The sequence below is a fragment of the Heterocephalus glaber genome, unplaced genomic scaffold, assembly GCF_053883595.1.
Source record: "Heterocephalus glaber isolate CG9 unplaced genomic scaffold, H.glaber_assembly_v1.0 deba00001472, whole genome shotgun sequence".
In the NCBI taxonomy this organism is placed as follows: Eukaryota; Metazoa; Chordata; class Mammalia; order Rodentia; family Bathyergidae; genus Heterocephalus; species Heterocephalus glaber.
Genome location: NW_028258315.1, coordinates 15,270,762 through 15,296,307, shown reverse-complemented (window position 1 = coordinate 15,296,307; position 25,546 = coordinate 15,270,762).

The window sequence follows — 25,546 nt, the reverse complement described above, 5'->3', positions numbered from 1 at the left end:
ATGCTAGTGTTTGTAATGGTGTCATTCACAACAGCCAAAGAATTGAAGCATCCAAATGTCCACCTACAGATAAATGGATAAACAAAAAGTGGTATATGCACGCAGGTGGATATTATTCAAACATAAAAAGTAATGAAATTCTGATACATGCTGCAATATACACAAACCTTTAAAGCAGTGTGCTAAGTGAAATAAAAGACAGATGTTTCTTGACTCCTCCTCTTACTCGAAGGAATTAGAATAGGCATGTTCACAGAGGCAGAGTGCAGAATTGTGGTTACCAGGCATGCAGAGAGAAGGTAATATGGAGTTACACATAGTTCTGTTTGAGTGATGAAAAGCAGAAACCTCAAAACGTTTACAAGGTATGAACAGTACACTTAAAATTATTTATGTAGTAAATTTTATGCTATGAATGCAGTCAGGCATTAAATGATAGGAACACATTTTGAGAAATGCATTTTAGGTGAGTTTGTTATTGTTTAAACATCATACAGTGTATTTACATAAACTAGGATGGCTATGACATAGTTAGATGATATAAATCCTACAGAACCACCGTTGTATATGTAGTTTATCATTGACTAATAGGTCATTATATAATTTTACCACAATTACAAATTTACCAAACATTGCAGCAAACCACTTTTTTTTTTTTTTTTTTTTTTGGTACCAGGTATCAAACTCGGAACCTTATGCTTACAAGGCAGGCGGCAGAACAACTGAGCTAAATCCCTGGCCCTAAACCACTTATTTTTTTAAGAAAATGCATTTTGCTCATATAAAACATTTCATTATCTATTTCTTACCCCCAACCCTGTTCTTTTGAAGCAATTCTAGTTTGGGGTATAGAAGAACATGGTCACAGTGCTATGACTATTTATTGTGAAATGCTCCACATAGGTCTTAGAAGCTCCTACTCAATCTATACTCAATTCTCAGTGGATGTGAAGATTTGAGATCGCACACCAAATTTTTAGAAAATTTGTTCAAAACAATAAATAGACCAGGGAATTAAAGAGAAAGAAAAATCATACTAGGCAAATAATAAAAGCTAGGTATATGTAGACTAGAAATGGCATACCAAATTTTAAAAGTTTTGTTTAAAACAATAAATAGACTAGGAAATTAGGAAGAAAGGAAAATTCTATTAGGCAAATAATGAAAGCCAGGGGTATATCTACTACATAAAAATGCATCACATATGCCTAAATTAAAAAGGCTTACAAATTTGGCACTCAAATTTCTAAGGACCTAAATTGTGGCAGAGAAATGAGCAGCCCAGAGTTCAGGGTTGACAATAATGATGAAAAGTCTTAATATTTTCTGGTTTCTGAAATGAAATTTGAAAGGCATTTCCATCCTGGGTCCAGGTACAGAGGGCATCATGTGAAAGAATAGATGGTCACTATCCCTGTGATAACAAAGGAGGAATTCCACATGACCCATTGCACAATTCAAGGAAAGTAATTCTGTAAAGACAAAAGGCTCAATTCTATATCTCAATAAGTAATTATTGACTTCAATCACCAAGCTGTTTATACAAATGAGACAGGTTTCTCAGCTGTCCCCAAAGATTTCATTCAGGGACCAATTTTAGGACAAAAGGATCTAGTGACTGAGAAAGAGCAAGTGCTACTTAAAAGGGTCACAAACTTGCTTTCTATGATCTGACCTGTCTTGTTTAACTAGCACAGTAGTATTAGTCCATTTTCTGCTGTTATAATGATGCTGGGTGATCTGTAAAGAGAAGAGGTTTATTTAGCTCACAGTTTGGAGGCTCAAAGGCATGGCCCTGACATGTAGGGTGAGTAGGGCTGTGATGGGAATTCCATGGAGGATGGCGTCATGACGCAAACAAACACTGGGAGATCACACGATGGAACAGGAAGCCAGAGAACAGGAAGGGGCCAGTCTTCAATAATAACATTCTCATGGGAACTAACCACAGTCCCATGAAACCACCTTAATTTCTTCTAAGGGAAGAACCCCCAATGACTGAGTGCCACCAGGCCCTACTGCTTAACAGCCCCACCACTACTGACTATCACCATACTGGGGTACAAGGCACCAACCATGAGCCTGCAGGGACAAACCCTAAGAAACATAGCTATGACATTCTTTCTTTTTGTAATTGTCAGTGCATGTCAATAGGTAGTCATCTTTTTCAGGTTCAGGGGAGGCCCTACCAGTTCCCAGCCTGATCTACACATTTATTTTGCTTGCCTAACCTCTGCCCACATTTATTTGGACCCTCTGAATGATTTCCTGCCTATTCATAATTGCTGTGTGATAACCATACCCCCTGTCTTTTTTTATTATCACTCAGCTGGTTAATATGATTCTACACCATTGTCTTAAAGCATTTCACTAAAGCTTCCTGGGACACAAAAGCCCAGGAGTGAATCAAATGGCCTTTTTTATATAACATTTGGTTGAGATATTTATGTATTAAGAGTCCTTAGGAACTTCTTTGATGAGTAATGCTTTTCTTTCTCTCTGGACCTCATGGACTCCCTCTAACAAATCGTGCATATATTAAAATTGTTCCCTGCTTTGTTCCTCTCTGTAGGCCCCTGTTCTCATTAACCATGCACTTACGATGATGAAAATCTCACTCCATATTTATTGGTTCATTTCCTTGTATAGTACCATTCTCCAATTTTTCTAAGAAGTCTGAAACAATGAGCAACCTGTTTGATTTCTACTTTTAAAATGAGTTTCTGAGAGTTTTTCAGGAGCTCCAGAGAGCTATTTTAAACAGAGGTGTGTCCTGCAAAGAGAGCAAACAAAATGACAAAGGCTCTGAGCATGGCCCGTGTTTGGTAAATGATGTAAACAAATTCAGGATCTTTTCAACTAAAAGGTGCTTTAAGTCTCTTGGTGGTAACTGGCCTGAGTTGCAAGGAGACTTGCTTGTTCCATCAGCTCCATCTTCTTCAGAGCTATGTCTCCCTTTAAAACATTCTTTAAAAGTCTTTGATAGCTTTGTCACAAAGAAGATCCCTCTACATAGGCCTGTCTGAGTGTACTTTTGTTGCTATAACTGAATACCACAGGCTTAGTAACTTATAAAGAACAGAAGTTTATTTACCTCACAGTTCTGACTGAGAAATCAAACAGTGTGGCACGGGAATCTGGTGAGGGCTTTCCTGCTGGTGCAGACTCTCTGAGATGGTACTGGGCATCAAATGTGGAGGAAACCCACAAGGGATGGCCAACATGACTTTTCTAACAGACCTACTCACATGGTAATTAATCTACTCCTTCGCTAACCTGCTCATCTAATTAATCCATGAATAGAGCCCTCAGGACCCAATCACCTCTCAAAGTTGCACGTCTGGAGATTCTGCACTGGGAACCACGTATCCAGCACATGTATGTTCAGGGGACTCTTAAACCATAGTGATGCCCGTGGCCAAACCTTGGTTCCTGCTCTGGTTTTAACGTCTGCTATCAGCTGGGTACTGGGACTGCATTCTCGTGACCTGGGACTCTAGTGGGAGAAGTCTCACTTTTCATGCTGCTGTTGTGACACTGATAACTGAATTGCTCTGTATTCCTTTGAGCTTCTGAAAATCCGGAGGAAAAAACAGAACGCAAACGAAGATTTCAACACATTCCGGTCTCATCTCCAACATGCTGCATTTGATGTCTCATAATTCTTAAAGGGAAGGGATCTTTTTCTGAAAGCACAGCACAGTAGAAACCAAACAGAACTATTTTGGGGCTCCCCAAGCAGCGGATATCCCCCCCCCCCCCGCCGCAGTACCAGAGGAAGCAAATCCAAATCAAATCGGGTCTCCTGGCTCTTTGCATAACTTTATGGGTACCAGAATAATTAGTTTCTCTAGCTTTAAATCCAAGAGCTTAATTTCTTCCATGTCCTTCTTATCTCTTCAAGGCTGCACTTGTTCAATAAGTCTGCAAGAAAATCAGCCCTTAAGTCAAACAAAAATCCAACTCAGGCTCTACATAGCATCTGGCTTCTGCAAACACTTAAGGAGTCTTATGTGTTCCCCTCTTGTGTAATTGAAGGAAGACTTTGCTGCTCAGCTCTGGCTGGTTTACTTGCAAAATTTGCCAAGATGACTGCCTTTCTTCTTTTTCTACTTGCCTCCGTGGCCTTAGCTCATGCTGTCAATATCTGCCCCCTTCTTGGCCTCTGTTGATAAACTCTTTTCATCTCAAGTACCCCTCAACGTCTATTGTTAAGAATCAGTAAGATTGATTCCTCAAGACATCTAGGCCTCTCCTTTTCTAGATATGCTGGTTTACTGGGCATGTGTGTGTCCATGTAGCTAATACAAATTGGACATAAATAGTGTCTCGTTCTTCAGCATAATTGAATTCAGTCTATCCCAGAAGTCACAAAAGTCACATGCTTATTCTCAAGAAAAACAAGTGAGTCTACGGGTCCTGATTTAAGTCATTATTTCCTGGCCTCTGCTGTGAAACTTGGAGGGGCATAGACAATAGGATTTCCGGGTAATTGTTAGGGTTTTCTGGAACAACTCAAGACTTGGAAGAAAAGGAAACATCTTCGGCATGGATTTACTCATAAATAAGTGGTTTTCAGCTGGGAATGATTTTGCTTCCCCAGGGAACACCTAGAAACCTCTAGAGACATTCATGGTTCTTACATAAGGGAGGGTGCTAGTGGCATCTAGGAGACAGAAGCCAGGGATGCTGACTACCACCCACTCTACAGTGCACAGGGCCACCCTCCACAGCAAAGAACTATCCAACCCAAAACATCTCCTGGGCCAAAGTCAAGAAAACCCTGCCCTAGACAGAGAATTGTCAACTTCACCTTTGTTTGTTCAAACATTTCTCTAAAGTTTTATAAAACTATTTATTCCCCTGCATATTTTAATTGACATCTAAAAATTAATAATAAATTTAATTAACTGCAAAAGATAGTGCTAACTTATTTCACACAAAACTGTTCTGTCATTTAAAAAAGATACTGCATGAAAATTCATACCATGTTCCCTTGGGGTGCACCATCATTCACTTAAATATATGAAGAAAACTCTACATTAGAGGTGAAACTTTATATTGCTCTTTTTTGTTCTTAAGCGTCTATTTCCATCCCATATCCCCTTCAGGAATTTATCTTCATGTGATCCATCTCAAACTTTATGAAATACATTGCATTGGAATAGAAGACTTTTCCCGATCATCCTACCATGCTTCCCTGTCACAAAATGATTTTATTACTTCCTGTGGCCACAACAATCTACTTGCTAAAATTTTCTTTTTGTGCTGAATTAAGTTATAATTTTTATTAGATGCATCTGATCAAAACAACCTAAGTTACATATATAATTATTAAACATCAAAATTAAAATTTCTTTGAGCTGCAGCTTTTATTGCAGCTTTATAGTCTCAGTGGGCTGGATTGTACCAGGTGCTGGATGCAGGGCGAGTGTATTTTTTGCCTTGTACTACTGTTCTGTTCAGCTAGGCGCTCTGCTCTTCAAGGTTACCATGGACCAGGCTTGCGGAGGCTTCATCTTAGTCTGTGCTTCCGTGATCACTGAGGCAGGTAAAAGGGAACATGGCAAGTGAACCTCTAGCTCTAAGGTCTCTGCCTGGAAATGATACACGTCACTTGCACTTCTACCTCGTTGGCTATCTCAATTCATATGGCCACATCTGGCTTGAGAGGATGTCTGGAGAAGTGCAAAGATCCATGTGGTCAAAAGGAAAGAACTGGACTCCATGGGAAGCCTACATAGATAAGTGAGGATTCCCTCCCGTTGAGAATCCTTAGTTACTAGAATGAGTCATTTCAGTAGTGATTCCATATCCATTACCGTGTTTGTCCTTACAGATGGAAGTTATGAGGAACTTTGGTTCTGTAAGATGAGCATAGGAGTTGTTTCATTATAGCAATGTCATCTAATTCTTTGAACTTTTTCTGAGTTATACACTAAAATCTGTCAAAAGATAAAATTAACATGAGAAAAATTTACACGGAAGATCTGACAAATTCAACTTAAAGGTCTGAATCAGCTTTTATTTGCAAGGTTAGAATTGGATGACACCTTTTTCTATAAAATAGAATCCATGTTCTGAGAAGCTGGGGAGAGGAAGTGAGTTTAGCAGGAAAAAACTGAGGAAAGTGGAAATGTAGAAGAAACAGCAGATTGACCATTTCAAAGTTACTTTTCTTATAAAGGTTAAAGCAATGGGACTTTTCCTTTCATGCTGGTTAAAAGTAGCCTATTTGGGTATTTGACTACTCTCTCTATTTCTCTTCTAATCTTTTTCATGTCAGATTAATGTGATAGTTTTTGCATAGTGGCTTGGAACTTTAGCATGAGTGATTCCATATTGATTTGACGTGCTGGGGCCTAGAGCAGGAGCTTAGTCCAAACTAATGGCCTCTTATAAATTTATTTTAAAAAATCCAACAGTGGTCTATCAACATCATTCCAATGACCTATGTGCTGATACTTTATTTTTCTTGGAAGCAAAAACTTAGAAACCAAAGTTGCTAAGAGATTTTTACCCATGGTAAATTCCCAATGCCCACGTGAATATTTCAAAGAGCCTTAAGCAGCTATGAGACACTGTTGAGATCAGTGGGCAAGAGGGAACCCTTCTTGGCCAGTGGGGAACCTCATTAGGTACTTGTGAAAGGACTGGGGTGGAAATGGAACCTAACTGCCCGTCACTCGTGTTCTCAGGCCGATCAGTTTCAGGAAAGAAACTGGATAGAAGTTGAATATATTGATGGAATTTGATTGCTTTAAAAAAAACCCCATCTGTCCCTGCATATCCATCAGAACGTTTTTGAATTAGCCAGTGTGAGACCTGCTGTATTAAAATTTACTACCTGACCCCATGAGAACACACATTTCAGAAATGTATTTCTCAGTGATTCTGTTAGCTACTTTTCTCTCATTGCGGAGGCAAAATACCAGACACTCAAAGTTGGAGGGGAAGGGGTTTATTTAGCTCACAGTTCATAGAGGTTTCAGTCCCTGCTCTAAGGCAGGGATGGCAAACAGGCATCGCAGAGGAGAAACAACACGGTGTGCACAAGGTAGCAAAGGCAACAAGAGGGTTTAACAGCATCTTTCTGCCCCTTTTACCTTATTCAGACTACTGAGATTAGGGCGGTGCCAAATTAACCACTCACATGTAATGGTTTAGTAATCACACGCCCTTAACCCCAGCATCACACATTCCAGATTCAACTACCTCTGAAAAAGAAAGTCCCATCTCATCTGCAAGAGGCTTTGAGGGGACACCTGAACACAGACCATAACAATGATGGAGGCTAGAAAGTCTGAGATCAATTTTCCAGTTGATTTGATTCTTGGTGAGAACTCTCCTCCTGGCTTGCAGTCAGCCAACCACCTTCTTTCTGGGTCCTCACCCATGGTGAGGAGAGAGAAAATAACTGAGCTCTCTCATGTTTCTTTTTACAGTACAGTTAACTAATCCTATTGGATCAAGGCCCCACCCTCATGATCTCATTAAATTTAATTCCTTCCTTACTCCAAATACAGCCACACTGGAAGTTAGGGCTTCATCAGATGAATTTGGGAGAACATAAACATTTAGTCTGTAATATCTTCCCACGTAATTTTTTGGATAGCTTCTCAATTTGTAAGAGGTTGCAAAACAACCAGAGAATTTGGCTAGGAACTTGTTAGCATTGTCATCAGTGACCAGGATGGAGCACACTGAGCTCAATTCCCATCTATATCAGGCACAAGTAACATGAGGGCTTGACCTATTGCCCATACACTGTGGTGTCAAGAGAATATCTGGTCTACCCATGGGAGCCTGCAGTTTCCATCCAGACTAATTCCTTCATTCAATTTGTCTCTTAAGTCCTGTAGGTGTCTTTGAACTTCATGGACTCCTGCAACTTTTTCATAAATTTCCTTCCTCTTAAGACCCTGCTATTCCCACAGATATTAAAACGGTAGCTAGATGAATTTTGGGTATTTCCCTTGGATTTGTTTTACTGATAATCCAAATTTTCAAGGTCACTCTTCTGACAGGATGTGCCTGAGTTTGGACCTCAGCTTTGCTATTCCTTAGCTGTAACACCTTAGGCTAGGTCCATATTCATTCTGATAATGTAAAAATGCAGATAATAGTAATACCTGCCTCAAAGGGTTTACTGAGATTAAATAAAGTATATATAATCTTTACCATTGGGTCTAGCAGAGAGCATTTAATAAATGGTAGCTATAAAAGTATGTTATTGTTAGCATTATTTCATAGAAAAATGAACTCAGAGGAATTAACAAGTAGTTGAAATTTGTACACACGCTAAAGGTTAAACATGGGCTTTAATATAAATTCCACTTTCTCTTTGTCCTACCTGGACGGAAGGGTTTGTCATCCTTGGGGACTCTCTAATATATTTTTTTCTTCAGTTAAAATGTCGAAACCTCTGTGAAGTAAGGATTTCTAGTGTGTCTTTGATCTTTGGCTGAGTTGAAATTCTGTGGGACAAAGAAGAAAGAACTCAAGGCAGAGAGTTCTGTGAGCTGGGAGGTAACTGGGGGCCCAGAAGGCATTTGGGGAGGGGTATTTAATAGAAAAGCTTTAAAGACTTAAGTCAACTTTTTCTGTTTCTCATTCAGCTGATGGTCTGGCCTCTACCTTTGCTTTCTCTGCCTTTTTTTTTTTTTTTGATTAATCAAGTGTGGTATCCTTCAAATCCATACTATCCTCCTCAACTCCCTAATCCATACCATTACTTCTTCTGTTGCCCTGGAAACAGCTCCTGTTCTCAAGCTAGAAGGGTTTTATTGATTTTTCTGCCTCCTTCAACTTCTCCTTAAAAACAAAAACAACATCATCAAATGAAAACCTTGCCTTTTAAAAACTCTTCCTTGAAAAATTTAAACACATACTATTTCTCTATAGTAATGAAACAACCTGGTTTTTGTTTGTACATTGTTTCCTGTACATATAACCAAATTCAAGACTATCTCTGATTTATTTTTGGTGGCATCTAGTATAGTGATTGAACTATTGTTAGTATGCTTACATCAGTACAAAAAGTTGTGTCCTCTGCCCTACCCTGGCTGATAGCTTCACATAGACATGTACTGATTAATCCTGTCTACGCACAACCCTGCCATATCAAGGAATTCCACATTTCAAGTGGTGAGCAATTCACATCAAGTAATATTCTATATAGTAAAATTCTGGCAGAGGGAAGTCTAACTTTAGGACCAATACTTAATAACCTAAGCTTTGAAGAATCCCAGAAAAACTATAGTTTGCATCTAGAAGTGTTTTAAGAGATTGCTGAAGTCTTATATTTTATAAGACAATTTAATCAAGAGAGAAAACTATTTTGATAGTCAAAAGCTGCTTTCTGTTTCCAAAAGGCAATAGCAAATTACTCTTACACATGACTGACTGATAGGATATGCACATCTCTAGGATAGTCCCTAGTACTAGTATCACTAAGTACACCTGCTCACAAAGCTCTAGGCGTGGGGCAGTGTACTGCTGCCCCCTCATGCAGACGTCCAGCTTATTCTCTTTAGCGCCTCTGTAGTCAGGGGGAGGGAGCAAAATAAGTGCTCCTGTGCCCCCACCCACATCATGGGGGATCCACACTTCTGCACAGGAGGAACTGTGGCGGTGAGTAGGTGTGGGTCTACATGCAAGGAAGCTGGTCCTTCTGAGGCCCTTCTCCTCTAGGTCCTGACACCCAAGCTGCAAAGTTCTCCCTGCTTCTCTCTGAGACCTTTTCAGCTCTGCCTATCTTGACTGTTATTTCTCATTTGATTCGCCATTTATCCTCCTCCTTTAGCCCCTATATTTTTTAGTTTCATGGGGCCAAAAGCAGCTGTGTGAGGGGGTATCTTAATCTTGCCCCCATCCTCAGTCCATCTAGTTCTTCATATATTGGTTTCTACTTAGGAATAGGCTGAGGGAGAGTAACCTGGAGTTACTAAAGGAAACACACACAAAAAACCCAAGGTGGACCTGGTGGCACATGCTTGTCATCCTGCTACTCAGGGACTGAGGTGGGAGGATCACTTGAGGCTAGGAGTTCAAGTCCACCCTGGAGAACATAGTGAGGTTCTGTCTCAAGAAAACCTCCAGGACCAAATAATGACAACAAACTCAGTACTACCTCAAAACATAACTCTGCCAAATGATTTTTATAATCGAGATAATTATAGAAATGAGCACACTCACAAGTATTAGATCAGTCCTTTATTGATTAATGGGAAAACAGCTCAGAGATGCCAGAGGACTTGCCTAAAATCACCCAGTTATTGGCAGAGGCAACCAAACTGTTTTCAGGACAGTATTATTCTCAAAACATAGTACAATCTCTTTTGTAGGGACTCAATTAGAATAGAAGGCCCAGATCAACCATAACTTATGTAGGCTTTTAGTATATTAATAAAAATTGTACAGTGTTGTTACCTATACCAGGAAGACTTTAATAACCACAGTGAAACCTTCTATTTCTTAAAGAATTCAGAAAGGAACATTTCTTGGTCATTCCAGATAGTTGGTTACTTGTCACTAAATTGAAGAAGTAGCTTAGTAGCAATGCTTGCTCTAGGTCACTGTGTAATAAAGCCATAAATCACTAACCAATCAAGTTGTGCCACTCCTGGGTGGAAAAACTGCTACAAGAACTCATTTTTTTTCTGGGCAGACTGGCAAGAAAGGCCAAGGATGCTATCCCTAGCATACAATGGAAGGTATTTCATTTCACACAGCCCCTCGGTGCTTATTATTTCTTTCCAGTTGTGGATGCCAGCAGCTTCTTTAAATTAACTGAAATCTTCATGTGTCACATTGTGTCTGAGCCTCAGGGGTTCCAGAAGGAACTGAAAAATGGGATTGAAATAACCAGGCTTCCATAGACCAGTAGCTGCAATTTAGGTCCCTTTTGCGCTGGAGAAAAGATGCTGTAGGGGAGTGTGCTATGCCTACCACTAGAGGGCACTTGGACACTTGCTTTAGAACCCACAACTCTTGGGACTCGCGTTGGAATTGTTGCTATCTTTGTGTCCACACATTAGTAAAATTTTGTTCTGCCTTTAATGAAATGTTCTTCCTGGACAACACCACCATTCTGAAATCCTGAGCAAATATTAGTTGGTGACGGGGAGACTTACAATAGATTCTAGGCAACTAAAGGAAAATTCCTACAGGTGGATAGAAGTCTAAAGGCATAGGTCAGAGCAGGACCTAGAAGAGCTGGTGCCCTTTTGGTTGTCTGGCTTACTAGGAAGGCCCCAGGTTAATTGTATAATTTAATCAGATAGGGTTAAGAACAGGATTAGTTAAATAGGATAAGCTCGACCCAACAGAGTTATGTGGCTGGCACTCACCAGGTAGTCAGACCCTACTAAGAAGGAAAGGCACACAAACATTGGGTTTGAAATATCTCTGTCTCTGTTTATATATATGTATCATATCTATTTCTATACTTATATCCCTTGGAGTAGAAGGATCAGAAGAAGTTGGGTGAAATAGGTCACTAAAACACCACAGAGAAGAAGAGGACAGTATGTTTTAAAGGATTTAATATCAGCAATATTTTCCCTGACCCAAAATTCTGGATGTCATTTCATTGAAAACACCTAAGGTCAGGATTAAACAACTATCAAAAGTAAACGTGAGTTATGTTTCTTGCTATAGGTAGAAAGGACAACTATTGGAAAGGATGGTGGATGAGGAGTTGTAATCATACACATGAGTACATACTTAATAGGAAATTTGAACAAACTCTCCACAAAAAACATTAGAAACTTGGGTTGGAAATTTTAGAGACTAACCACAAAGTACCACTGAGCTCTGCAAAAGACAAGTACATCTTCGTATGGTGGCCCAGAGACCTTGAACCACTTCATCCCCCACGCCAGCAACTGCCCATCTCCATCACTTCTCCCCACCCTCTCTCATTTCTAGAACACATACTCCATTCATCCTTGACCTCTTAGGCTCCAGGAACAATCTATTCACTTAAAAAGTTTTGCCTTAGGTTCCCTTTGACAAAAATTCCAGGCCTGAGATGGTGGCACTGTGGCACTGTTTCAGGTCACCTCCTCTCGGTTCATCCTGATGTGTGTTAGTCTTCTCAGAGTCCATTTCAGTGGGGGTGATCTTCTGGTCCCCAAGCTTGTTTCTCCAGCATTTGGTGACACTTTTGTAAGTCAGAGGATACTTGCTCTTTGAGGATTTTTTTACATAAAACAGTAGCATTTTAGGTTTGAAGCAAACCTAAGTGTCCTCTAGACTATCCACTATTGAAGCATTATTGTTGAATGGAAGCTCATTGGCTATTAGGATCCTATCGTACCTCTCAATGTTCTTTGAGAGATGTTGAAAATAAAATTACAATAAACATTCCTGTACAGGTTTCTTCATGGACATATATTTTCTTTTCTCTGGGATAAATATCCAGGAATATAATGGTTGGGTCATATGATAGTTGCATATTTCATTTGTTTTAAGGAGGAGAGGTTTATTTTAGCACACAGAGTTGGCCATAGTTGGTCCATAGTTGGCCAGCTGCATGGCAGAATCAGCATGGCAGAGGGGCATAGCAGAGCAAAGGTGCTTATATCATGGTGGTCAAAAAGCAGGGAGGCGTGTTCAGTGTTTTAGGAAGACACCAAACTTTTCCAGAGTGGAACATTGTCCAAAGTACTGTTTCCCATTGCCAGCAGCAAAGCATTAGCATTTTCCCACACTTTCAGTGGGATTTCCTGCTATTGGTGCCTTTTATTTTAGTTATTCTAATGGGTATGCCATGTTCTCACTGTGGCCTTAATTTATATTTCCCTAATAGCTAATGTTGAACAAAATTTCATGTGCTTATTTGCCATCTGTATGTCCTCTTAAATGAAATGTCTGTTCATGTTTTTATCTACTTTCTAATCTTTTTTATTGCCATAAAAGCTGAAATTTTCTTTATATATTTTAGATATTAGTCCTTTGATAGATTTTGTGGTTCACCATATATATCTTATATAATCTTGAATAAAAATTAAAGAAGGTCATTGTTTTGGGCTAAGATCCTGTACTTTCCAGGCTAAAAATCAAATTAGAGTCACTGATGCTAAAATTCCACCTCATCAAGCCAAAACGAAGCTGTTTATATATCCTTTCAAGAAATCAGGATTAGAGAGATGACAATCAAATGTTCCAAACAGCTCAGTTTCAATTGGCATGATAATGAATATCCCTTTGCCTTAATCCTCATACACAAACAGAGGTTACCTGAAGTAACCTGTTGCTCACCAGGCAGTTATTTTCCTTTTCTGCCTCCCTGTTACAAGGAAAGTAATTCTCAAATGACCAATCCACCTTGGGTTTTTTCCCCTGCTTTTTAAAAAGCTTTTGTTTATAAAACTAAATTCTTCTGCTTAGCTCACACTATTCTATGGAACAAAGTGTTGCCCAATTCTAGGATGGAAAATAAAGCCAATTAAGGTAGTCAAACTAAATTGTTATAATTTTGTCTTTTGGTGATGTAATGTACTTAGCAAAAGTGAAAGAGAAAAAGTATACCTCATCCATCTTCTCAAAAGAATTCCATCTTGCTTATATTTTAAGTGAGGAAGATGGTTTACAGCAGTGATGGTGAACCTTTTAGAGATGAGAACAAAAATGCAACCCCAAATCTACTTATTGATCACAAGGTGCCAACAGTGCAATTAAACCCAAATACTGAGGTTTTCATTTAGAAAAAACAACTCATACTTTAATATCTTTTGTCTCAAAAGAAAAACAAATAAGGCATGTGCCATCGGTTCGCCCCCACTGGTCTATAGTGTTCTGTCAAGAATTTTTTCAGCTCAAAAAAATGCTGTTGCTCGACAATATATTAAATCCCTGTTTGACCTTTATGTGGTTTTCCTAGGGCATGTTAAAGCAAATAAAGAGGCCATTAGCCTGAGGTTCTGTCTGCACTCGGAGGACTTGCACAAACAAATCAAAACTTAACTTGGAGGCATTTCTTGTAACTGACTTTAAAAAACAAAACCCTGGCTAGACATGGTGTTGCACATCCATGGTCTCAGCTACTAGGAGGCTTTAATCTACCAGTTGGAGATCAGCCTGGGGCAACACAGAGAGAACCCCCTCATTTCAAAACAAAACCCCAAACAAAACAAAAAAATCAAACCAAGTCAGACAAAAACCCCAAAATGACAACAACAACATCTTCAGCCAATTACAAATAGCCAACCAGCACATTGGTTATATCTCTAGGGATCCCTTATCCAGTCATCAACCCTAAATAAGGCTAATGTCTAGCTGTAGCCTCTCAAGTAATTTCTGAGCGTGGCTTCCGCATTGTCTATAAAGGCTCACTGCAAAGCAGGGCCAGGGTGTGGTGGCTCAGGCCTATAGCCCTGGCACTCTGGGAGGTTCAGGCAGGAGGACTACAAATTTGAGGTCAGCCTGGGCACTTTAGAGACTTAGTGAGACCCTGCCTTCAAAAAGCAGGAGGGGACTGGTTCAGTTTCTAGTACCAAAAATCAAAACAAGCTCACTTCACACCACTGTGAGAGTGTGACAGGAGGGTGCACAACCCCCTTCCTCTTGTGGTTTTGAGTGACAATTCAATTCATGAATCAGTTTTGCTTCAACAGAGTCTATTCAATGTCTTCTTTCTTCTCACAGCGATCATAATCACCATCCCACAGACACGTTTCCTAGTCCCAGCTTCGTAATGTGCCCATCCGGACCCGTGTGTGTTCTTGGCCGGGGCGAAATGAAGCCCAGCCCTGGAGAACTCATCATCCCTCACATCAGCACAAAACCAGAGCCACCTTGCCTGCCGCGAGGGGAGGCGGTGATTGCTTTGGGAGAGTGCGGAAGGTCCAGGAACTCCTGGATTTCCTTAAGTGGAACCGTTTGGGAAACACTGACACTCCACACAGAAGCAGGGGCTTTAGCCATTCCAAAGACGTTTTCGTGACATTAAGATGCTTATTCCAATCCCGCCAGTGGACACTGACCTCAGTGTAGGTTCCCAGAATGCTTCATCATTGCATTTGCAAGTTCATATCCCCACTAAGATTTTTCAGTCTTTAAATTGGCCACATTGTGGCACACCCTACAGAGGTCCCGAGTTGCGTGGAAGATGCCAAATCACCCCGCTGCAGACAGGTAGCCACCTGGTTCCACACTACAAAGATGCAGAGGACACCAGACCACCAGACCACCAGACCAAGGTACTGAGTCCCACTGCTCCCGGCCCAGAGGTAGGGGCTTCCTGGTCACCATCCCTCCCGCTGCTCCCAGCCCAGAGGAAAGGGCTTTTGGGCCACCTTCTGTCCCACTGCTCCTGGCCCAGAGGAAGGTGCTTCCAGGCCACCATCCCTCCCACTGCTCCTGGTCCAGAGGAAGGGGCTTCCCAGCCACTATCCCTCCCGCTGCTCCCAGCCCACAGCAAAGGGCTTTTGGGTCACCATCCCTACCGCTGCTCCCAGCCACTGTTCCACCTCTCCCAGCTCAGAGGAGGTAATCCGTGCAGGTGCTAACAGCCCCCCGACCCAGTCGAAATGAGAAAACACATAAATAAGTCTCAAAAGCAGACTTCCAGATCACCTACAGCAACCCCAAAGGGAAATGACATGGATCACTCTGATACTCAACCACTTGGACCCACTGAACTGGCAACAAAAGGGGATCTGGAAAAAATGAAATCAGAAATAATTTCTCAGATAACAGGAGAAATTGTGCCCCTAGTGCAAGACATGATTAATAAATCTAGAGAGGAGCTCAGGAACATGATGGAATCCCAACATAAGAAACAAATGGAATCCATAAAACAGATGCAAATAGATTTCCAGGACATGAAAAACTCCATTGAAAGTCTACACAGCAGAATGAGCCAATGTGAGGACAGAATTTCAGATATAGAAGATAAGATTGCAATTAGTGACCAGGAAAAGAAAAATTGCTTCAAAATTATAAGGGAATATGAGAAATCAATCCAGCAGCTGCTAGACGATGCAAAGAAGAATAACATAAGACTGATTGGGCTCAATGAAGAAACAGGAGAGAGTGCAGATGACATAAAAGATCTCTTCACAGAAATAATGGCAGAAAACTTCCTAAGCAGGGGAAAAGAGCTTGACATACAGATAAGTGAGGCATATAGGACTCCAAATAGACTTGATCAAAAAAAATCTACACATAGGCATATAATTGTTAAGATTCCAGAAACACAACAGAAGAACAAAGTTCTCCAAGCAGTCAGAGAAAAGAAACAAATCACATACAAAGGAAAGCCCATCAGAATCACAGCAGACTTCTCAACACAAACCATCAAGGCAAGAAGAGCTTGGAGTGACATATACCAAGCCCCAAAAGAAAACAGCCTCCAACCCAGATTGATGGACCCTGCAAAACTATCTTTTAAAATGGATGGAGAAATAAGATACTTTCATGACAAAGAGCACCTTAGGAACTTCGTGAATACCAAACAAGCACTCCAGAAAATTTTACACAATATCCTAGGAACAGACATTGAGGATCACAACCCCAGGAAGCAAAGCAGAATGAACCCATCTGGCATGACAAGAAATTAAATGTAAAGGGGAAGAACCCAACAAAAAGAAAAAGTCATGGCAATGACAAGTCAATATGTTTCAGTTATAACCATCAATGTTAATGGTCTCAATTCACCAATCAAAAGAAATAGACTGGCAGAATGGGTCAAGAAGCAAAATTCAACAATATGCTGCATACAAGAAACACACTTAATTTGAAAGGAAACTCATAGACTGAAAGTTAAAGGGTGGAAAACAATACTCCATGCTACAGGAACCCGAAAAAAAGCAGGAGTAGCTATCCTCTTGGCAGATCAAGTAGATTTCAAACCAACACTGATTAAGAGAGATGAAGAAGGACACTACATCTTTGTAAAGGGAAGAATCCAAGAGGAAGAGATGACAATCATAAATATCTATGCACCAAACACTAGTGCACCCAACTATATAAAACAAATACTAACAGACATGAAAAGTCATAGATGCACTAATACAATTGTAGTGGGGGACCTCAACACCCTACTGTCACAAATAGATAGATCAACTAGACAAAAAATAAGTAATGAAATACTAGAACTCAATCGAACTCTTGAACAAATGAACTTAACAGATGTTTACAGAGTCTTCCACCCCACAAAATCAGAATACACATTCTTCTCAGCTGCACATGGGTCATTCTCCAAAATAGACCACATACTCACACATAGAACATATTTAAGTAAGTGCAAAGGAATTGAAGTTATCTATTATCAGACCATAGTGAGATGAAATTGGAGATCCATAGCAAAAGAAACTCAAAAAATTTCATAAACACAAGGAAATTGAACAACACACTTCTGAATAACCAATGGGTCACAGAGGAAATTAAAGAAGAAATCAGACAGTTTCTTCAATTAAATGACAATGACAATACAACATATCGGAATCTATGGGACACAATGAAAGCAGTCTTACGAGGGAAATTCATAGCAGTGAATACACATATTAGGAAAACAGAACGAGCCCAATTAAACAACCTGATGCTGAACCTCAAGCTTATAGAAAAAGAAGAGCAGGACAACCCTAAAGCTCATACAAGGGAGGAAATTATAAAGATCAGAGCAGAAATCAATGCAATGGAGACTAAGAGAATGATACAAAAAAATCAATGAAGTAAAGAGTTGGTTCTTCAAAAGAATCAACAAAATTGACAAACCTTTAGCCAACCTTGTCAGAAAAAGGAAAGAAAAGGCCCAAATCCATGCAATTAGGAATGAAAAGGGTGAAATTACAACAGACCCAGCAGAAATCCAGAGGATCATCAATACCTACTTCCAGAACTTATACGCCAATAAGATGGACAACACAGAAGAAATGGACAGATTCCTAGATACATATGAATTACCAAAGTTGAACGAAGAAGACCTAAAAATTCTGAACAACCCAATATCAACCAATGAAATTGAAAATGTAATTAAAAACCTATCAACTAAGAAAAGCCCAGGCCCTGATGGCTTCACTGCTGAATTCTACAAGACATTTAGAGAGGAACTGCTGCCACTACTGTTTAAACTCTTCAATGACATTGAAAGAGAAGCAATACTCCCAAATTCTTTCCTAGAAGCAAGCATCACCTTGATCCCCAAAGCAGAGAAAGACCCAACTGAAGAAGAGAACTATAGGCCAATCTCACTAATGAACATAGATGCAAAAATCCTTAATAAGATACTGGCAAACAGAATGCAGAAGATCATCAAGAAGATCATACACCCTGATCAAGTGGGATTCATCCCAGGGATGCAGGGATGGATGGTTCAATATATGCAAATCAATCAATGCAATACACTATATCAATAGAGGCAAGGACAAAAACCATATGATTATCTCCATAGATGCAGAAAAAGCATTTGACAAAATCCAACATGCATTTATGATAAAAACCCTACAAAAAATTGGAATAGATGGTCTCTACCTCAAACTGATAAAAGCCATCTATGAAAAACCAACAGCCAATATCATACTAAATGGTCAAAAACTGAAATCCTTCACACTCAAATCAGGAACAAGACAAGGATGTCCACTATCACCACTCTTGTTCAATATAGTTCTGGAAACATTAGCCACGGCAATTAGACAAGAGAAAGAAAGAAAAGGAATAAAGATAGGTAATGAAGAAGTCAAATTGTCATTATTTGCAGATGACATGATACTCTATATAGAAGACCCCAAGAACTCCACCAAAAGTCTTCTAGACTTAATAACCAAATTCAGTCAAGTAGCTGGTTACAAGGTCAACACACAAAAATCAATAGCTTCCTCTACACGAATGACAGACTTACTGAGAGAGAAATAGGGCAAATAATTCCTTTTACAATAGCATCCAAAAAACTGAAATACCTAGGAATTAACCTAATGAAAGAAATCAAAGACCTCTTCTCTGAAAACTATAGCACTCTGAAAAGAGAGATTGAAGATGATATCAGAAAATGGACAGACATCCCCTGCTCCTGGGTAGGAAGGATTAATATAGTGAAAATGGTCATACTTCCAAAACTCCTATATAGATTTAATGCAATTCCAATTGAGATCCCAGCAGCATACTTCATGGACCTTGAGAAAACAATCCAAAAATTCATTTGGAACCAGAAGAGACCCAGAACAGCAAAAGCAATTCTAGGTAACAGAGACATGGCAGGGGGTATCACAATCCCCAACCTGCAACTATACTACAAAGCCACTGTGATAAAAACAGCATGGTACTGGCAAAGAAACAGACTTGAGGACCAGTGGAACAGATTAGAAGATGCAGAAACAATGCCAGACACACTCAGCCATTTCATCTTCAACAAAGGAGCCAAACACCCTCACTGGAGGAAAGATAGCCTCTTTAATAAATGGTGCTGAAAAAAATTGGACTTCAACTTGCCAAAGATTAAAACTAGACCTATATCTCTTGCCATGCACTAAACTAAAATCAAAATGGATTAAAGATCTAAATATTAAAATAGAAACTCTGAACCAGTTGGAACAGAGGTTAGGTAGAACCCTTGAAGACATTGGTGTAGGAAAAGATTTTATGAACAAAACCTCAGTTGCCTGTGAACTAGCACAAACAATCAACAAGTGGGATCTCTTCTTATTAAAAGGCTTCTGCTCAGCAAGAGAAACCACCAGCAGTGTGAAGAGACAACCCACAATGTGGGAAAAAATCTTCACCTGCTCTTCCTCAAACAAAGGTCTACTCTCTTGAATCTATAAAGAACTTAAAAAGATCAGACCTCCCAAATTTAAAGACCCAATCCAAAAATGGGCATCTGAAATGAACAGACATTTCTCAGACAAAGAAGTAGAAATAGCAAATAAATACATGAAAAAATGTTCAACATCACTGGTCATTGGAGAGATGCAAATGAAAACAATGCTGAGATTCCACTTCACTCCAGAAAGAATGACTGCTATCATGAAATGAACCAATAACAAATGCTGGCGGGGCTGTGGGGAAAGAGGAACCCTGCTCCACTGCCTGGTGGGAGTGTAGACTGGTGCAACCACTGTGGAAAGCAGTATGGAGATACCTCAAAGAACTAGGACTGGAAATCCCATTTGACCCTGTTATTCCACTGCTGGGGATCTTCCCCAAAGAATTAAAAGAATCATACCACAGTGATATATGTGCACCCATGTTCATAGCAGCACAGTTTGTAATAGCTAAAACTTGGAAACAGTCCAAATGCCCATCAACTGGAGACTGGATAAAGAAAATGTGGGGTTTTTTTTATAAAATGGAGCACTACTCAGCCATAAAAAATGAGAAATTAGAGACATTTATAGCTAAGTGGATGCACATTGAGGTGATGCTCTTAAGTGAAATAAATAGGACACACACGAATAAATACTGAATAGTTTCTCTGGTGTGAGAAACTGAAAGTGTAAATAAGGACTAAATGTATAACAGGTAATGTGAAGTAGGAAGAAAAGGCGCAAAGGGGAAGGAAGTGGGAGGGCTAGGGGAAAGGATAGAAGGGAATGGCATTAATATGAGAAAATGGAAAAATAGGAACAAAATCTTTGTAAACAGGGAGGAATGGAGGTGTTGAAGGGAGGGCCGGGCAAGGGTGAAAAATAAGAACCAAGAGAGATTATGTCAAGGTGCAAATTTCCACTGATGAATGTCATTATATTGTATACCTAAAATGTACCAATGATTAGAATGAATAATCGATAATGCCAAATAGGAAGAAAAGGTCCAAAGGGGTAGGGGTAGTGGGAGGAGCAGGGGAAAGGAAAGAAGGGAAAGGAAAAATGATGAGAAATGGAAAAAATGGAAACAAAGTCTTTGTAAATAGGGAAGGGTGGAGGGTGTGAAGGGAGGGCTAGGAATGGGGAAAAAATAAGAACCAAGATGCATTATGTAAAGGTACAATTCCCCATGAGAAATGTGATTGTGTTGTATCCCTACAATGTACCAATAAAAGAATTTTAAAAAATTGGCCACATCGTTCAAATTCAATGCAAGCAATTGCTGTTAATTTCTTATTTACCCTAATAGAAATGGGAAGGTTTGACCCTTCAGGCAGCGCTTATTCTCCTCTCAGACAGCTGAACCCCTAGTCCCTCAGGCTCCCCGCCAAGGGGCCCCTGTCTCCCCTCACCACACTGATTCCTGCAGAACACCCTCATGCCTTTCCTTTTCTCCCGGTGCCCACTACTTGGCATTCAAGTATTTACCAATGAGTGCTTTTTAAAACATTAAAACAAATCAGATCAAACTTTTTACACTAGTTATCTAAGCATTAATATTTAATCGAAGCAGAAAATAATTATTTTGTACTTCGATCTGTCTCCTAGTTGTTTTGCAAAGGGATGAATTTTTCAATACAGTGCAATTATTCTTTTAATTGAGATAAAATTCACATGTCATAAAATTCACCCTTGTCAGGTGCACAGTTCAGCGATTTTTCGAGCATTCACAAAGTGTTGTGAAGTCCACGGAGGGACTAAGGGAGTGTGCAAAGGCTTGGAGAGTAGAATTTGAGATCTGGGCATCATGCAATGCCGTCCCACAGGACACAGACAACAGAGGAGGTGCGAGTGATCAGTATACTTCCAGGATGGTGTGACCACTCCCATACAAGTCAACCCGGGAGCAGAGCACGCCCCTGTGCAAAGCCAGGAGGCTCTTTCAATGGCACTGCACTGGCGATACTCAGGGTCCTTTTCTCCTCAGTTGGTGATTGGCACAGGCCAGTGGGGCTGCTCACTCTTGCTGGCAAGACCAGGGCCACTACTCTGAGCCTTGGCCCCTACTGGTTATCCCTTCTGAATGCCATATCCCAGGGCTTGCTCCCTGTTCATGGTCATCCCCATCATCCTCTGTGAACTGTTCCCTGGGTGGTCCCACCATACTGAACGAGCCCATTTTAGCTGAGATCTCACAATGTAGGACCCATGGTGCATTTGCTGGAAGGAAGTCTGGTCACCAGCTGCTGGGGAATCTTGATCTTGAACCTTATTAATAAGTCTGTCGTGGTGCAAGCACTGTGGAAATCAGTATGGAGGTACCTCAGAGAACTAGGACTGGAAGTCCCATTTGACCCAGCTACTCCCCTGCTGGGGATCTTCCCCAAAGAACTAAAAGAATCATACCACAGTGATATATGTGCACCCATGTTCATAGCAGCACAGTTTGTGATAGCTAAAACTTGGAAACAGCCCAAATGCCCATCAACTGGAGACTGGATCAAGAAGATGTGGGGTTTTTTTTATAAAATGGAGTACTACTCAGCCATAAAGAATGAGAAATTAGAGACATTTATTGCTAAATGGATGGACATTGAGGCGATGCTCTTAAGTGAAATAAATAGGACACACATGTGTAAATACCAAATAGTTTCTCTGGTGTGAGAAACTGAAAGTGTAAATAAAAGGTATAATAGATAATGTGAAATAGGAAGAAAAGGGGCAAAGGGGAAGGAAGTGGGAGGGATAGGGGAAAGGAAAGAAGGGAATGGGATTAATATGAGAAAATGGAAAAATGGAAACAAAGTCTTTGTAAATAGGGAGGGGTGGAGGAGTTGAAGGGAGGGCAGGGGAAGGGGGAAAAAATAAGAACCAAGAGATTATGTCAAGGTGCCAGTTTCCAATGATGAATATCATTATATTGTGTACCTAAAATGTACCAATAAAAGGATACACACACACAAAAACGTCTGTCGTGCCTGAAATGTCAGCAGCTTGCATTATCGATAGTTCCTTCCAGACGTTCATTAAAAGGGTCTTCACCAGAAAAAGACTAGCAATCCTTGGTAGAGGAAAGGGGGGGCATGAAAATAAGGCTTGACTTCCTTTATTGTTCCATAAAGTCTCCAAAGGCCAGAGGCCTGCTCAATGGAATAATTATAAATGCACACACGGAAAACCAGTCATTTTTCAGCATTTTTACTCACATATCAGAATAATTTTGACATAGTCTCTATCCTTTTGTGGCTTTGTAAGGCTGACATCTAAAAGTTTCATCACAGTTTTTAAGTTGTTGGAAAAGATTAAATGTCAGGTATATTAGGAATAGTGAAATTTAAGGATAAAGTGAAAACACCATTTTTTAATCATCACCATTTAAAAAATACAAGTTCTTCAAAAAATGAACATAAATTTTAGATTGTTCCTTTTCTTCTTAAAATTGTATTTAAATTGCACTTCCCCACAGAATTAGATTCTAGTGTAATAATACATATTATACTTTGGGCTTTTACTGATCACCATATTATATTTTTCTTCATCCAGAAACCAAAATTAATATTTTAAAGTTCCTATAAATAAAGGTTAAAGTGGGTTAAAAATAAATCTAGCCAGCTGTGGTGGTACATGCCTGTCATCCCAGCACTGGGGAGGCTGAGGTAAAAGGATCACTGAGAGTTCAAGGCCAGTCTTGGGGAGTTCAAGGCCAGGTTAGACTACATAGAAAACCCTGTCTCAAGATAAAGTCTGTACTGGGTTATTACTAACTTATTATAATACAATTGATCAAAACAATCCATATAATTTTATAAATTTGTAAATGATAACTATATTTAAAAACTAAAATCTTATTGGGAGTTCATCCATTAATGAGGTGTGTATCCCCCACCCCTGATTAGTTGATATATCTTTGAATGAATGATAATTTGAGACATGGTTAAACATACGTTCTTATCCTATTTCACAACTAAGTCTAAACACTGATAAAATCAGTTCTATAATAATTAGAGGAGAAGTTAAAATTGTATTTTATTATAAGAACACTTAACACAAGATCTACCTTTTCAGCAGGTTCAAAGTAAACTGCAGTACTGTAGACTGTAGGTACAATGTTGTATAGCAGGTTTTGAGAGTTTATTCATCTTGCTTAAAGCCAATGCCTGTTGATTAGTAACTCCTCGTTTTCTCTTCTCCCTGCCCCTGGTAACCACATTCCACTTGCTTATTTTATGAAATTGACTGTTTAAGATACTTCATATTGGAATCACACAATAGCTTTCTTTCTGTGATGAGCTAATTTCACTTAGCATGATGTCCTCAAGGGTCATTCATATTATCTCATATTAGAAAATTTTCTTCTTTGTAAAGGCTGAATAGCATCCCGTTGTCCATGTGCATGTCCATGTGCATGCGTGTGTGTGGGTACGTGTGTGTGTGCATGTGTGTGAGTGTTTTCTGTTGATGGACCATTAGGCTGCTGAATCTTGGCTCTTATGAAAAGTGCTGCAACCAACATGAGAGAGTACAGACATGTCCTAGACAAACTGATTTCAAATCTTTTGGTAAATACCCAGAAGTATGATTATTAGATCATATACTAGTTCTACTCTCAATACTTTAAGAAACCTTTGGTCTATATTTCACAGTGGCTATACCATTTTGCATTCTCACCAGCACTATAGAAGGGTTCCTATTGTTCCAAATCCTGACCAACATTTGTTATCATTTAAAAATAGTAGCTCTTAGGGTGGTGATGATACCTCCTTGTGACTTTTGATGTAATTTGGTTACAGCAGCTTACTCTGTTCCTTGAGCTTCAAATTATATACTAAAAATCACACTGTAACTTCTCACCAAAAGCTATGCTTCCTGCTTGTATCCATGAGCGAACAAGTCAATACTCCTTCACTCTTATTGAAAGCAAAGCGGAACTTTCCTGAATTGCAAGGGCTTGTTACCCAGTTATTCAATTACTCAAGTTGTCCCTTTTCTTTTGATGGCCCTTTATGCCCCAGTCCAGTGTGCAGCCTTGAAGGATTCGGCTTATTGAAGAGGTAAGGTGCTGTGTGCAAAAGGGAAGCTGTGGCCTCAGGCGTGCTCTCAGAATAGTCATGGATACTGCAGACCTGGAAACCGAGGCACATAAATAATCCGGGCTGTGAACTTCTTCCCCTAAGGAAGCGGTCCCCCAACTTGCAGGAAGAGGGCACAGGCAGTATATGCTAGAATTGGGATTTCAGACTCCAAGAGATGGAAGTTTGAATCCTAGCTGCCACCCACGGCCAGTGTGACATTGGACCGATTCATATTATCGTGCTAAATCTACTTCCTTTTCCATAATGTGGTATAGCAATACATGTATCACTCAGGGCCATTGTGAGGAGTAACCTGAAACATATTAAGTACGTGATGGTTAAGATTGTGTCAGCTTGGGGATGCCCAGGAAGCTGGGAAAACATTTCTGGGTGTGTCTGGAAGAGATTAATTAGCCTTTGCTAATTAGACAGAGCAGAGATCTCCCTCTGCAGTGTGGGCAGCCTCACCTACGCGCTGAGGGCCCAGGTGGAACCACAAGGTAGAAAAAGGCAGATCTCTCTCTCTCCTTGAGCCAGGACCTCAGAAGTCCTGGTTTCCAGGCCTCCGGCCCTGGACTGGACTATGCCACTGGCTTCCCTCTTCTCCGGCTTATGGATAGCACACCATGGGGCTCCACAGTCTCCACAGTCACAGGGGCCAATTCAGGCCCAATTCCTGCCTCTATCTATATACATCCTGTTTGTACTGTTTCTCTGGAGAAGCCA